At 39.0% G+C, this 14252-nt stretch overlaps 1 protein-coding gene across 1 annotated transcript in view; it reads left to right on the top strand.

Moving 5' to 3' along the window:
• Positions 1-14252, top strand: part of Rb1 (RB transcriptional corepressor 1) — a 129472-nt gene that overhangs the window by 89943 nt on the left and 25277 nt on the right. The window lies entirely within an intron of this gene.

The following is a 14252-nucleotide window of genomic DNA, read 5'->3' as shown; positions in this document are numbered from 1 at the left end:
AAAAAAAAAAGAAAAAAATTAATGTGATTTTAACAGCGTGCTACCCAACCATCTGCCCATTTTTACTTATGAAGAATAATGTTATTTTGCAATTTACTTCTTCAAAAAAAAATAGAAAAAAAAAGAATTTAGGGTGGGACTATATTATTTAGTATTCCTCAAAGAACAAATAATTTTCTGTATATTTAGACGTGAAAAGTATTTGGATTATACTAATGGGACTACACAAGGACTCATTTTTGTGAACACTGGCTCTAGAGCTTTCAAGAAATGCTTGGAGAATCTCCTTTGTTTTCTGAGACAAAATGATCACCTGTGTAGTTCCTTGAACTGATTATATAGCCCCTAGGCTGCTTTCAAACACCCTCTTCCTACCTTAGCCAGGGGCATGCTGAAATTCTAGACACAAGCCACCAGACTGCTTTTCCTCCTCAGAGACCTCATAGCCTCAAAGTCTATGTGTGGGGAGGTGTGGGGGTGGGGTGGGGAGACTGGTGGTGCAGAGGGGTCACAACCCTCTTAAAGCCAGGGCCCTTACTGCTATCTCTTGGTTCTGCTCCTCCCCCAACATCTGCTTCAGACTTCCTGTGCTTCTACCAGGGTCTCAGCAAATTAACTGGCTGGGATTAGGAGTGCTGGAATGAGTCTGCCTTTGATTTACTGGGTATAATAAGGAACTCTGACTTGGCCCATTTATTCTGTCTCTTACACATATTTCTTCCTCTTGTCCCCTCTTCCCCTCTGTGGTACACATTTCTTGTCCAGACTAGTTTCAAAATTCTTAAACATTAAGGATAAAAAGTGACTTCCTGATACCAAAGAGTGAGAAAGCAAACGTGGCACCTTAAACATTCAAAAAATTCAAGGAATCTGAAGCAAATAAAAGGCAGGAAGGGAACTTTGTAGAGCCTAATTCCTTTCTTTTACATCCACGGAGGCAGACTCCCCACTGGAGCTAAGGAACAGGACTGAAAAGGACTTGCTGGGAGCTCTTTGCACTGCACTTCCCTCCTCCCCACCCCCTAGAAAAGGAAGTATAGTCTCTTTTTATTGCCTACAGTTCAATTTATTCACGCATAAACAATCTACACTAGTAAACAGTCTAGATTCCTTCTAGATTTTTCTATAGAGAAAACCCTTCAAAGGGTTCAGGGATTATATGCAGATATTTTTGGAAAATAGCTAGCAAGACTTGCAGATCCTCCTTCAGATCTGTGTTTCTTGTGTGCTCAGAGTCATGGTGTTTCAGGGTTCCAGAAAGGTATGATAAAACCAGGACCCAAGGAAGGCCATCTCTTCTGGCATACATGAAGCACAGGAACTCTTATCTGCTCACTAAAAAGTAATGAAAAAAAAAAAAAAAAGGTCATTGCTCTATGTCATCTCACAACTTAACCTGTATCTGAAAGATTAGGATACTGTGGCTTACTGCATCTATACTAGATTCTTTGTTTTTCTGCTGTGCGCGCGCGCGCGCGCGCGCGCGCGTGTGTGTGTGTGTGTGTGTGTGTGTGTGTGTGTGTGTTTTACAATCAAATTTTATTTCACTTCATTTTGTTTTAAAAACCATCTATTAAGACAGAAGGGCATAGTTAGGAAACATGAGGGTTTCCTATCAATAGCAGATGTTGCCAGCACTGCCTCAGGTGGCTAGAAACAAAGGAGCGGAAGGAGAGATGCTGTCAGAGCCTGACCTTTTGTTGTTGTTTCAGTTTAACAGAAGTGGACTCTTTGACCTGACCAATAAAGGTTGCTGGGTTGTTGTCCTGATCACAAACATAGGAAAACAGGACGTGGACTTAAAACGTCTTTCCTGCTAGGCTGAGGGTATCGCTCAGTGTCCAAGGCACCATCCCCAGCACCACAAAATAACAAAACAATAACCTTTCCTGCACATGTGCTCTTCATCTGTTCACTGATTTTGTTTATTCAACATCAGTATTGACTCTGTGTCAGTACAGTGCCAGCTGCTTGTCCATGCTCTGGGAACAGCACTGAATAACACAAAAAACCGAGTCTGTATTGGGGGTGGGGTCAGCAAGTAAACATTTCATGGACATGTGAAAAATACTCTACTGCTCCATGAAGGAAGCTCAGAAACAAACGGCTTTGCTGACAGGGGGAAGTTGCAACAGACTTGAAATAAAACTGGTTTATGCATATCTCAGGGGATTAACTTTAGCTGGCCTATCACTGAATGGCTGTTCTAACTTACATTCTTTAGTTTTCTCTCATAAATTCATCCAGCTTCTCTTCTACAGATTTTCACAGCAATTGGAAATTTCTAGTACAAGTTTGTTTTGTTTTGTTTTGAGAAGGGGTTTTTATGTAGTGGTCCAGGCTGCCCTTGAACTCAGATTTGCCTACCCCTGCCTTCTAAGTGCTAGGATTAAAGGTGCCACAACACCCCTGGCTGGAAATTTCTCTTGTTTTGTTTTTTTTTCTGAGACAAGATTTCTCTGTGTAGTTCAAGCTGTTCTTGAATTTACACTGTAGACCAGGCTGGCCTCAAACTTAGAGATTTGCCTCTGTGCTGTGACTAAAGGCCTGCACCACTACTGCCCAGCAGAAAATCATCAGTAGACCCTCCACTTGCTAAGTTCAGCATATCTATTTTGAATGACATCTGATAAATGAAGGAAGGTCCTTACATTGTTCATCAAACTATTAATAGTTCAAAGAAGTGAATTCCAGGACAGTCAGGGCTATGTAGAGACCCTCTTCCCTTACCATCACCCTACAAATCACCCCATGTTAATAGTTTCATTATTACAAGTCAGATCTCTCATGACTTCTCCCTGCTTAGTCATTAAGTTTTTCTCTTTTGCTCTTTGGTGATTTGGCTATACTCTATTGCCCTAAGCTCCATTGTGTTCTGTGCACAATTTCCCTGACACCAGCGTCATCTGTAGCATTTATTAACTGTATTTTGTCCCAGCTATGCTTGAATGAACACTCGGGAACCTTTTTTTTTTTTCCTTTTAATCTTTGTTTTAGATAATTTATTTTATGTTCATTGGTGTTTTGCCTGCATGTATGTCTGTGTGAGGGTACCAAATCTTGGAGTTCCAGACAGTTGTGAGTTGACATGTGAGAGCTGAGAACTGAACCCAGGTCCTCTGGAAGAATATTCAGTGTTCTTAACCTCTGATCCATTGCTTTAGCCCAACACTAAAGATTTTATATTAGTATCCTCCATGTCCTTTCTCCATGATAACATGATAGTCTAATTTCATATCAACCTTCTGACTGTGTTTGCCTTTTGGAAACAACCCTGACCTTCCTATGTTCTGACTCCCTGACCACGCTGAGCCACCTGAACCTGTGACTTTACCTTCTCTGATCCACTGAATCGCTCAACATGATATCTTCCATTGCTATGTTCTCACTCCCTGACCACGCTGAGCCACCTGACCTGTGACTTTAACCTTCTCTGATCCACTGAATCGCTTAGCGTGATATCTTCCATTGCTGTGTTCTGAATCCTTGACCATGCTGAGCAACCTGAACCTGTGACTTTACCTTCTCTGATCCACTGAATTGCTTGACATGATGTCTTCCATTGCATGTTTGCTTTTCCCTGAGAATGATTTTTTTAAAAAATTTACTTTGTAGATGCATGTATATCATGTATGTGTTTGAATACAAGCACATGTGCCTCAGTTCATATAAGGGGATAAGGTTTGGAAGGGAACACTTTTTTATGTATGATTTTTTTTTTCTTTTTTCTTTTTGTTTTTTTTCGAGACAGGGTTTCTCTGTGTAGCCCTGGCTTTTCTGGAACTCACTTTGTAGACCAGGCTGGCCTCGAACTCAGAAATCTGCCTGCTTCTGCCTCCTGAGTGCTGGGATTAAAGGCATGCGCCACCACTGCCCAGCATGCTTTTCTTTTTATGAATGCACATTTAGATACTTTTGGAAAGTAGGAAAGTATGCTTTGTTATCTCTAAAGAGTTAAAAATTCACTATGAACTGAGTAAAATATTTAACAGTCTGGGATCAGAAGTGGTAAAAGATAAGGAAAATGTACAATTTAAAGGAGCGTATTGGATTCTGTTCTCTTGCTTTGTAATATAGAAAGGGCTTCTCAGGCCCTAGAGAGATAACTTAGTAGTTAAGAACATCTATTGTTCTTATAGAAGACCCAAGTTCAATTCTCAGAATTCATATCAGACAGCTCAAACTGCTTATAATAACTCTGCCTCCAGGAGATGCCTCTGACCTCAGGCCCAGATACATGCATATATGCACATAAGTAAATAATAATATTTAAAAAAAAAAAAAAAAGAAAGGGCTTTTCAGGGAGCACCTCATGGTACCACTGGAGATGAATCTGACAAGAAGTTTTGCCACTAGATGAGCCTTAAATTTAAGTGTGTCATAAAAACATAGAGTGTACTTAAATAAAACAATTCAAAATTACGAGTGAGTAATGTGGAATCTGGTGATGATGTAATTTAAAATTTTTTAAAAGTATGTGTGCATGCGTGTGTGTGTGTGTGTGCGTGCGCTTGCACACATGTGTAGAGCATATTGACACTAAACATATGCTCTACCTTTGAATTCCACCCCTTGGTGAATTCAGTTTTGTTAAAATTTTATGTCTATATTAAGTTTCTTTTCTGTGTGTGCCTTTGCCCAAAGGAACCAAAGAATAGATGGGATAAAACAAGATACTATCAGTAACTATGCTGTATGTAGATAGTCTAAGAACAACCCAATTAAAATCTTATCAGAACAGGAACTGGAAAGATGGCTAAGTGGTTAAGAGCACTTATAGCTCTCCCAGAGGACCCACATAGTGGTTCAGTTCTTGGCACCCACATAGTGGTTTACAGTAATCTTTAACTCTAGTTCGAGGGGATCAAATGCCTTTTTCGGAACTCTGTGGACACCTGGCACCACACATGGTGCTGATACATACATGCAAGCAAAATACTAATATACATAAAATAAGTCTAAAACAATCTTGTCATAGTAGATAAAAAGCAAAGCCTACTTTATGCAGTCCACAGGAAGCCAGAGACACAAATATGCTAAAGGAATGAATCAAGAGTTTAGAAGCCTGAATGAAACCAGAGTCCCTAAGGACAATTCTCATATTGTAGAGAGGTCAGAGATCAGGGGACTGATAGCATAGCTGCCCTAACAGTACTGTCAGAGCCGGTTAGCGGTAAAGGGATGAGTGCTCATGTTTAGATGTGTTAGAGATGAGACATTTGTGATACATTCTCATGGGAATCTTTAGTATCCTATTTGAAATGTGGGCCTGGAATCTGAAAGAGTACTTTAGCTCTAAATGCATATCTGGAAATATATAGATATAGTTAAAGCCACACAGCAGCTCTAGTAGTATATATATTGACAGAGCGTCTAGCATTAAATGACAAGAGAAATAAATGGAAAAGAACTAGCAGAAAGGCCAACACCAGAAGTTTTCTATTTTCTCTCCTAGTTTCTGTTTGTGAGGCAAAACAGTCTTAGAACTTGGCTTAGGGTAGAACAAAAATATTTCCTGTAATATAGATCCAATAATATTTCTTAAACACCCAGCAAACAATAGCAATTCCTGCCATCGCTTCCCCATTGTTAGTTTTTTACCAGCACTGACGACTTCACTTTTACTTAGGCAGTCAGGTCTCTCTTAGCAGCATTTTGTCTGAGTAGTCTTGACATCCTTTAATCTCTGGAGGAGTTTGTGCTTGCTTTAGAAATGCATGCTAATTACAGAAGGTCATTTAGAATGCACTTAGAGCTTCCATTTTTCTGACAGTATTGTTTATTTGATGAGAGTCACACTAACTTTACTGACAGTGAGAATCTGGTTTCCTTCACGGGATTAGGTACCAAAGCAACAAATGTGTAGAGAACAATGATGATGACAGTTAGTTTAGCCAGGTAAGTAATGTCATGATGCAACTTGCCTGATCTGGAGAGAGCTGCTCCTTGAGTGCTGGGTGGCAACAGTGCTGCAGAGAAAAAGACCAGTGTCTTACATCTTCCTTCATAGTGTTTTTAAAAATCAGATTTTACCTGTATTAGTTATTGGCTGAGGTATTAGTTATCTATTGGCAATTAAAACAGCAAACATTTATTATCATATGAATTTCTGAAGGTCAGGAAGCACTGTAGCTGTGTGGTTTTGGCTCCTATTTTCTCGTGAGCGATATTGAAGTTGCCAGCCAGTTTCACAGTAAGCTAACTTATCGCTTTACTGGAATTGGGGAATTGGCTTTGAGGTTTTCTCCCATAGCTGTTGGCATTGGCTGATGGCCAGAGGCTTTACTGCTTAGCTGGGGTCTCCCCATAGCTGCTTGGTATATGGTAGCTTGTTCCCCCTACGCCACAAGCAAGATATGTGAAGACAGAAACTGACAGTTTCTAATAAGCTAACCTTAGACGTCACATGTTGTCACTGTTGTGATATGCTATGGTTACACTGACTAATCCTGGCACAGTTTAGGGAGGGTGATCTGTATAATACACAAGCCGGTAAAGAATCACTATTAGAAGTTATTTGTTGACCCTGGAAGCCATCTGTGAAGGTTGTAGGCTTTGTCAGCTAGACAGCAAATTCTGTCATCAGCTTTCTTATTTGTGCTTTGCTGTATTTAACTTATTTTACAATGTATCTATGTTACTTGCTAATATTCTAAAAGTATTACTGAATATTCATCATATATCAGATCCTGGGATTTTATTTTGAAGATCCTTTCAAAGTCTTTTTTTTTTGGGGGGGGGGGTTGGGTTTTTTTTGTTTGTTTGTTTTTTTCGAGACAGGGTTTCTCTGTGTAGCCCTGGCTGTCCTGGAACTCACTTTGTAGACCAGACTGGCCTCGAACTCAGGAATTCGCCTACCTCTGCCTCCCGAGTGCTGGGATTAAAGGCGTGCACCACCACGCAGGGCTCTTTTTTTTTTTTTTTTAAGATTTATTTATTTATTATACGTAGTACACTGTAACTGTTTTCACATACCCCAGACGAGGGCATCGGATCTCATTACGGATGGTTGTGACTGGGATTTGAACTTAGGACCTTCAGAAGAGCAGTCAGTGCTCTTAACCACTGAGCCATCTCTCCAGTCCCCTTTCAAAGTTTTATGTAGGCCTTGTTCATCACCTCCTTAGATATCCTTAAGTAAGTTTGCTTCTTGTTACCGTATTATACAATCTATGTTTTAGTTTTGTGGAACTGATCATTTCTTTTTTTTTTTTAAAGATTTATTTATTATTATATCTAAGTAATACTGTAGTTGTCTTCAGATGCACCAGAAGAGGGTTTCAGATCTCATTACAGATGGTTGTGAGCCAGTGTGAGCCACCATGTGGTTGCTGGGATTTGAACTCAGGACCTTCGGAAGAGCAGTCGGTGCTCTTAACCACTGAGCCATCTCTCTAGCCCTGATCATTTCTTTCTTAAGGGCTATGTGCCGGGTGTTGTGTTGGAATCACAGCTTGTGTCTGGACAGACCATACCAGGCTAATGCAGTTCCACATGGCAGGTTTATTGTGGGGACAGAAGCAAAGGGGGTGACAGAGACAAAGGGGAAAAGAGAGAAAAAAAAAAAGAGGTGAAAATCAGGAAGGGTCTGCCTTTTATTTAGGCTGTGATATAACCGCTCGAAGGTAAAGGTGGGAAGTGGACTCTGGGAATGGATACAATTGCCATGGCAACAGATGCACTGCAAGGATCCCTATCCCCTGTGGGTGACAGCACTGGATTCAGAGGTGATCTGCCAAGCCTGTTGCTAATACCAACACCAGGTGCCATTTTAAGCACTTTATACATATCGTCTCATTTGTCATAGCTTTGCTTCGTCACCAAAGGTTCATAAGTTAGAATCTTGGCTCTCAGTGTGCCGGCATAGTTGTCATGAGACCTTTTAGCTAGATATTTGCCACAAGTGAGGCTGGCCTGACCTGGCCTCTCCTAGTGCTCTGGAGAGTGCTTCCTGGCTTACCATGGAATTCCTCTCTCTTTCATAGGATTCCCTCTACTCTGAGGTGATAAAAACTCTGCCACTTACTAGGCCTAGCAGTTTACTCTTAGCTAATTTGTATCTTTTGTAAAAGATATAGTATCTTCTCCTATAGTTTTATAGGAAATAAAACAATGTAAGTAAAGCAGTTTGTGCCTTACTATAGCATTGGGGAAGAATTACTGATGGTTTATTATATGCAAATTCTGTACCTATGTTAGTTTTTTTATCTCTGACAAAGTACCAGAGAAGATCAACTTAAAAGGAGTAAGGGTTACTTTGACTCATGGTTTCTAAGGTTGCGTCTCCATTATTTTGAGTCTTGTTGGACAGAGTATCCAAGCCATGAGTACATAACACAGCAAGTTTCTATGTTATGCTGACCAGGAAGCAGAGGGAAGAAGGGGCCAGGATTGCAGTAGCCCTTTCAAGGTCACACCTTAGTTACCTCACTTCCTCCCAGCAGGTCACACCTCCTAAACGGTTTATCATCTCCCAATAGTGCCACAGCCTGGAAACTAAGCTTTGAACATGAACATTTGGGACATAACCCGGATCCAAATGTGACAGTACCAAAGCTTTTGTTTAGAGTATTAATAACCTTATGTGGTAGGGACTTCCAGTAATGTGGTATTTGTGTTGCCATTTTCAGATGATGGATTGATGCGATTTTGAGAGGTAGAACTGCAGGTAGGGCAGATAACAGGGTAGAAATATGGTTTTAAAAGCTGCACAGCAGGTGAAGAGAGGACAGAGAGGGCAGACAAGCAGAGCTGTATCCTAGCAGAGTCACTAAGAGCACAGGTTTTAGAAGTCAGTAGCCTTGGGTTCAAACCCCAATTACTAGTCATGTGCATGTATGTTAACTTTCATGCCTCAGATTTTTTACCTGTAAAATGCATAGAGTAATAGTATCTATATTATAAACATATAAGGATTAGGTGAAGGAATGTATATAAAATAGCATGAAGCCTCACATTTAGTAGATGTATTCTTATTAAATATGAAAGAATCATGAAGGTAGACTTCTATTAATGAAAGAAATAAGCCTAATTCCTTTGTGTTATTGACCATAGTCATCAAAGTATTTTTGAGTTAAGATGATCTGCTTCACCTTTTTTGACTATGTAAAAAAATTTATGATCAGACAGATTCAATATTAATTCTATGCTTTACTTTAACAAAAAAAAGAACCATCATTTCAAATTAATGATATGTAGATACATAATTTGTTTTGTTTTGTTTTGTCAAGGGGAAGTAGAGACATCTCTCAAGCTATGTTTTGTTTACATCTGCTCCTCAAAAGAGAGCATTGGATCCCATAGACAGACGTGAGCCAACATTTGGGCACTGTGAATTGAACTCAAGACCTCTGGAAGAGTAGCCAGTGCTCTTAACCACTGAGCCATCCTTATTCTATTCTTAATAAACAGAAATCTTAAAAAGGAACTTCAACATAGTTATCATAGAAAGAAATTATATATAACTTTAAACTCTAATCTGTATTGCTAAGAATATTTGTAATATTTCAGAGAAGTAGTCAAAGTTTATAATTAAAAAGTGGGAAAGATACTGAGCTGTGGTAGTGTGCACCTTTAATCCTAGCACTCAGGAGGCAGAGGCAGGTGGATCTCTTGAGTTGGAGGCCAGCCTGGTCTACAGAGCAAGTTCTAGGACAGTCAGGGCTACACAAAGAAACCCTGTCTTGAACCTCCCCCACCAATCCCTTAAAAAAATGGTGAAGAAGAATCATAATCTAAACTTCCAAGATCTGGCCTTAAAAGTAATGATTCAGTTGCCAGAATTCCTGTTAAAATATCAAAGTCTGTTAGTGCAACAAATAAAATACTGGAGACTGGGTGGCTTACAAACCACAGGCACATATATTTTAACAGTAATTTAATTTCAGAGAAACTACATGGTTTATAAAATCCTGTGAACTCCATGTATCTAGGAAGTAAAGCAACAGACACCAAGGCCAATGAGATGAATGTTCCAGTGTGTTGACTAGAGTCTGTGTTGTTTCACATGCAAGGACTTTTTATTGAGTCACACCTCTAGACCATAGCTCAAGTTTTTAAGTTTTATTTATTTACTGAGATTTGGGCCTTACTTGACTGTATAACCTGGGCTGACCTGGAATTTCTTAGCCCAGAATAGTTCAGATTCTGTCCTTCTTCCTCACCCTTCTGAGTGCTTGGATTACAGATGTGTGCTACCATACCCAGCTTGCTCTATTTTTGTTCAGTAACAATACTGTACTAGAAGGAAACTATTGTTAAAAACTTGGCCTCTAAGAGTAGGTTGAATTGGATGTAGCATTTACCATTGTAGGATTGTGGGGTGTGTGTGTGTGTGTGTGTGTGTGTGTGTGTGTGTGTGTGTGTGTGTGTGTGTGTGTGTAGGGTACTTGGTAGATTCCCAAGGCAGAAATCTGGTGATTTTCATTTTCTGGCCTAGAGATTGCAGTCAAGAGGCAGGGATTATTTGTGCTCATTTAATCATTGGATGTTTGTCTTAGCCTACTTGTAAATCTTAGTCATAGCATTATTGATGGACAGTTCATGTCTCCTCATTTCAGCAATGCAAGCACATTTATTCCTGACTTCTGAACTGCCCTTCTATGCTTCCTCATTCACTTACAACTTTCTCTTCCCTTTCTACAAAATTTGGCAAAGCATCCTTTACTTTCATCACATCCTAACTTCCTTTCAAGACCGTTTATGCCTTGTTCCCTTTTTAATGTGAGAAGCAGACGCTTCTCACACTGTGTCAGTTCCCCTTAAAGTATTAATTCCCCTCCACTATGAGTCTTTACTCATTTTGCAGATATTTGCTGTTATTTCATAGCACTTTCTGAATTTGTAATCACAAGGTTAGTTCTTGCAAGATCACTGTCTGTCTCTTCCCACTAGACTACACAAAGCTGACAGGTAGGAAGCATGTCTGTTTGCTGGCCACTGTCATTGCTCTTAGTTCAGAGCCTGATGGTTTGCTGTTGAAAAGAATTTGTTTTTACTCTATGTTATTCAGAATACTTTGTTGTATTACTTGGTGTTTTAATGAAAGCATTTGAACAATCACTCTGAAACAGTTGATATGCTCATATTTTGTGGCTGTGTTGCATATTATTATTTGGCTAGAATTATGTGGAGAGGATTGTAAGAAAAAAGATTTGGTTTTTGGTTTTGTTTTTCTGTTTCATTTTTGATTTTGTTTTTTGGTGCAGTGTTTCGCTGTATAGGTGTAACTAATCTGGAACTCATGGTAAACTCCTGGCTAGCCTAGAACTCATAGAGATCCATCTCCCTCTGTTGGGATTAAAGGAGTGTACCACCACATGAACCATATCCTTACTTTAAAATAGAATTAATATCAAGGAATTTGGAGGACTTTAATCTTCTCACTCTATTAATTTATTCAATAAATGTTTATTTAGCCCCTACTATTTGCAAAGCAGTTTTAAACATTAGAAATAACTGTTGTGAACTGGTAAAACCCATGCTTTTCTGAATCGTGAATTTTAACAGAGATAGTTAATAAGATGTTTGGAGAAAGCTTCACTCTGGAGGTGCTGTTTGAGCAAATGTGAATAATAATGTAGGTTGAGCCTTGGAATGCTCTGGGGAAAGAACATCCTAGACAAAGAAGGAGCCAGCACAGAGGGCAGGAGAAAGGGGCGTTAGCTTTGGTTGTTGGGTGATTGAGAATGGTTAGTTCATGTTATGCATAGACATAAGGTGAAGATGCTGAGTGAAGGACAAAATAGATATATGTACTCTGTGGATGGATAGATAACTTGGCTTATGTTTACATTTGAAAGATATGTTATCCTTCATAAATGGCATTTATAGACTATAACCATAGTATCATCAAATACTTATACTTTGTGTTAAACACAAAGTGTCTAAATTCTTATCATTGCATCATCTGAATTCACAATACTGTGATTTAAATAATCTTACCCAAATATCTCTACTTTACAAAGTAGAACTTTAAGAAAAGTGAACCTTGGGCTGGAGAGATGGCTCAGTGGGGTTAAGAGCACTGACTGCTCTTCCAAGGGTCCTGAGTTCAAATCCCAGCAACCACATGGTAGCTCACAACCATCCATAATGAGATCTGATACCCTTTTCTGATACTGTCTGAAGACAGCTACAGTGTACTTAGATATAATAATAAATAAATCCTTAAAGAAAGAAAAGTAAAGTGAACCTTGCTGGGTGTGGTAGTTCACACTATTAATCCCAGCATTCAAGAGGCAGAGACAGAAAGATACCTGAGTTGGAGGCCAAATTGGTCTATATAGCAAGTTTCAGGCCAGGCCAGGTTGTATAGTGAGACGCTGCCTCAAAAGCAAACAGAACTGGAGAGGTGGCTCAGCTATTAAGAGCATTTTCTGCTCTTACAGAAAACCTGGCTTTGGTTCTTAGTAGCTAATAACCATCAGTAACTCCAGTTTCTGAGGATCCAATAATGCCTTCTGGCCTTCACAGGCATTATGTACATGTGGTATATAGGATATATTTAGGCAAAAATATGCATATACATAAAATTTATAAAACTTTTAAATAAAACAAGAAAACCTAGTTCCTTATTTTATTTATTTATTTATTTATTTATTTTGGTTTTTCGAGACAGGGTTCTTATATTTTTTGAAATGAGGTGAATGAAATTAAGATGGGTAAGAAAACATACCATTATTACTTAGACATGAGTAACTTGCTATTCAAAAGGACTATTCAATAGCTTAATTTACTGGGTTTTTGTAATCACGGTCCTTTGTATACCTGTTCTTATTATGACATGCAGACATATTTATTTATAAAAGCTTTGGGCCTTAAAGTAGGCTTGTTTCCCAACTAGCTCATAGCTCAATTATCCCATTTATAATAATCTAAGTTCTGTTGCATGGGTAGGTAGTTACCTCTCATTTCTTCCTGGCCTGACTTTTCCCCTGTGTCCTGGTGGCACTTGACTCTCCCCGGGTTCCTTTTTCTGCCCAGAAGTTCCACCTTACTATTCTGCCTTTACTATAGGTCATAGGCTTTTTATTTTAACCAATCAGAAGGTGCCTTAGACAGGCAAGGAAGGACATCTTCACACCTTGTATAAAAACATCATTCCAACAGGTTTCCTTTTTATATTTCTTTTCTGAAATGTCTCTTTCAAGATACTTTTTGTTTTACTTTGTTGCTTTCATAGTAGAAACTTGCCTGAAATACTTGATTGTCATTCATGTGTAAATCACTAAAAGTTAGCTAGAGATTGTGTTTATACAGGAGGGACTTTGAATGGTGACTTGCGTGAATTGAATTTCATTATAAAACCTTTGGTTTGCTAATATCTATAGTTCTGTTCTCTTAGCATAGCTTGATGCTTATGTTTTCATACCTGGAGGGTATGGTCATAGTTTGAAGCACCCTAGGCTGTGGATACAGGAAGCAGTCTGGGATATGGAATACTAGTGGTCATAACTTTTCCCTATGCTCCCTTTAGAATAGTAGCTTCCTTTTAGACACTATCTAGAGGCTTCAGGACAGCCAGTTATTTTTTATGCTCACCAAATCGCTCTAGTTTTTTGTTTGTTTGTTTGTTGTTTTTTATCACTATAGGTAGGAGAAGAGGAGGCAAATACCTTGTTTAGCTTAGCTTTAGGTGGACTTCTGCCAATCTTTCTGTTGCTAATTTCCCTTTAGCCTCATTGCCAAGGTACCTGGTAGCCTGGCTTCCAGACCTTCTGGAGGATAAAGAGTTCATGTGAGGACTGGACAGATGTTTCTGTGGTTAATAGCGCTGTCTGTTCATCCATAGGATCTGGGTTTGAGTCCCAGCTCCCATGTGGCACAGAACTACCTGGAACCCCAATTCAAGGACATATGATACCCTTTCTGGCTTCCACAGGTACTGCATGCACATGGTACAAATACATGCAGATAAAGAAGCCATACACATAAAATCAAATAATTTTTTTAAAAAGTTCATTTGATTTGTTGCTTTTCCTTACTGTTGGGCTTCCATCTTCCATTTTATCATATAGTGAGCAGCTTAGCACTTAACTTATGTCTTCCACTTTCAGGGTTTTATATCTTGTATCCCCTGTTCATTCTCATTACTCGGTAGTTTATGACTTCTTATGTTGATTATTTTTCACTGGCATTGCTTTTTTTTTTTTAAAGAGTGAATTTAATGTAATTAATTGTGACTTTATTATTGTGTATGTGTTCAGAATTTGTTCTTTTTCATTGGAATTTCTATTTCTTTTTTTTTTTTT

Source organism: Mus pahari, chromosome 8 (assembly GCF_900095145.1).
Source record: "Mus pahari chromosome 8, PAHARI_EIJ_v1.1, whole genome shotgun sequence".
In the NCBI taxonomy this organism is placed as follows: Eukaryota; Metazoa; Chordata; class Mammalia; order Rodentia; family Muridae; genus Mus; species Mus pahari.
The sequence above is the reverse complement of the archived record's forward strand: the minus strand, read 5'-3'. Positions and strand labels throughout refer to the sequence as shown.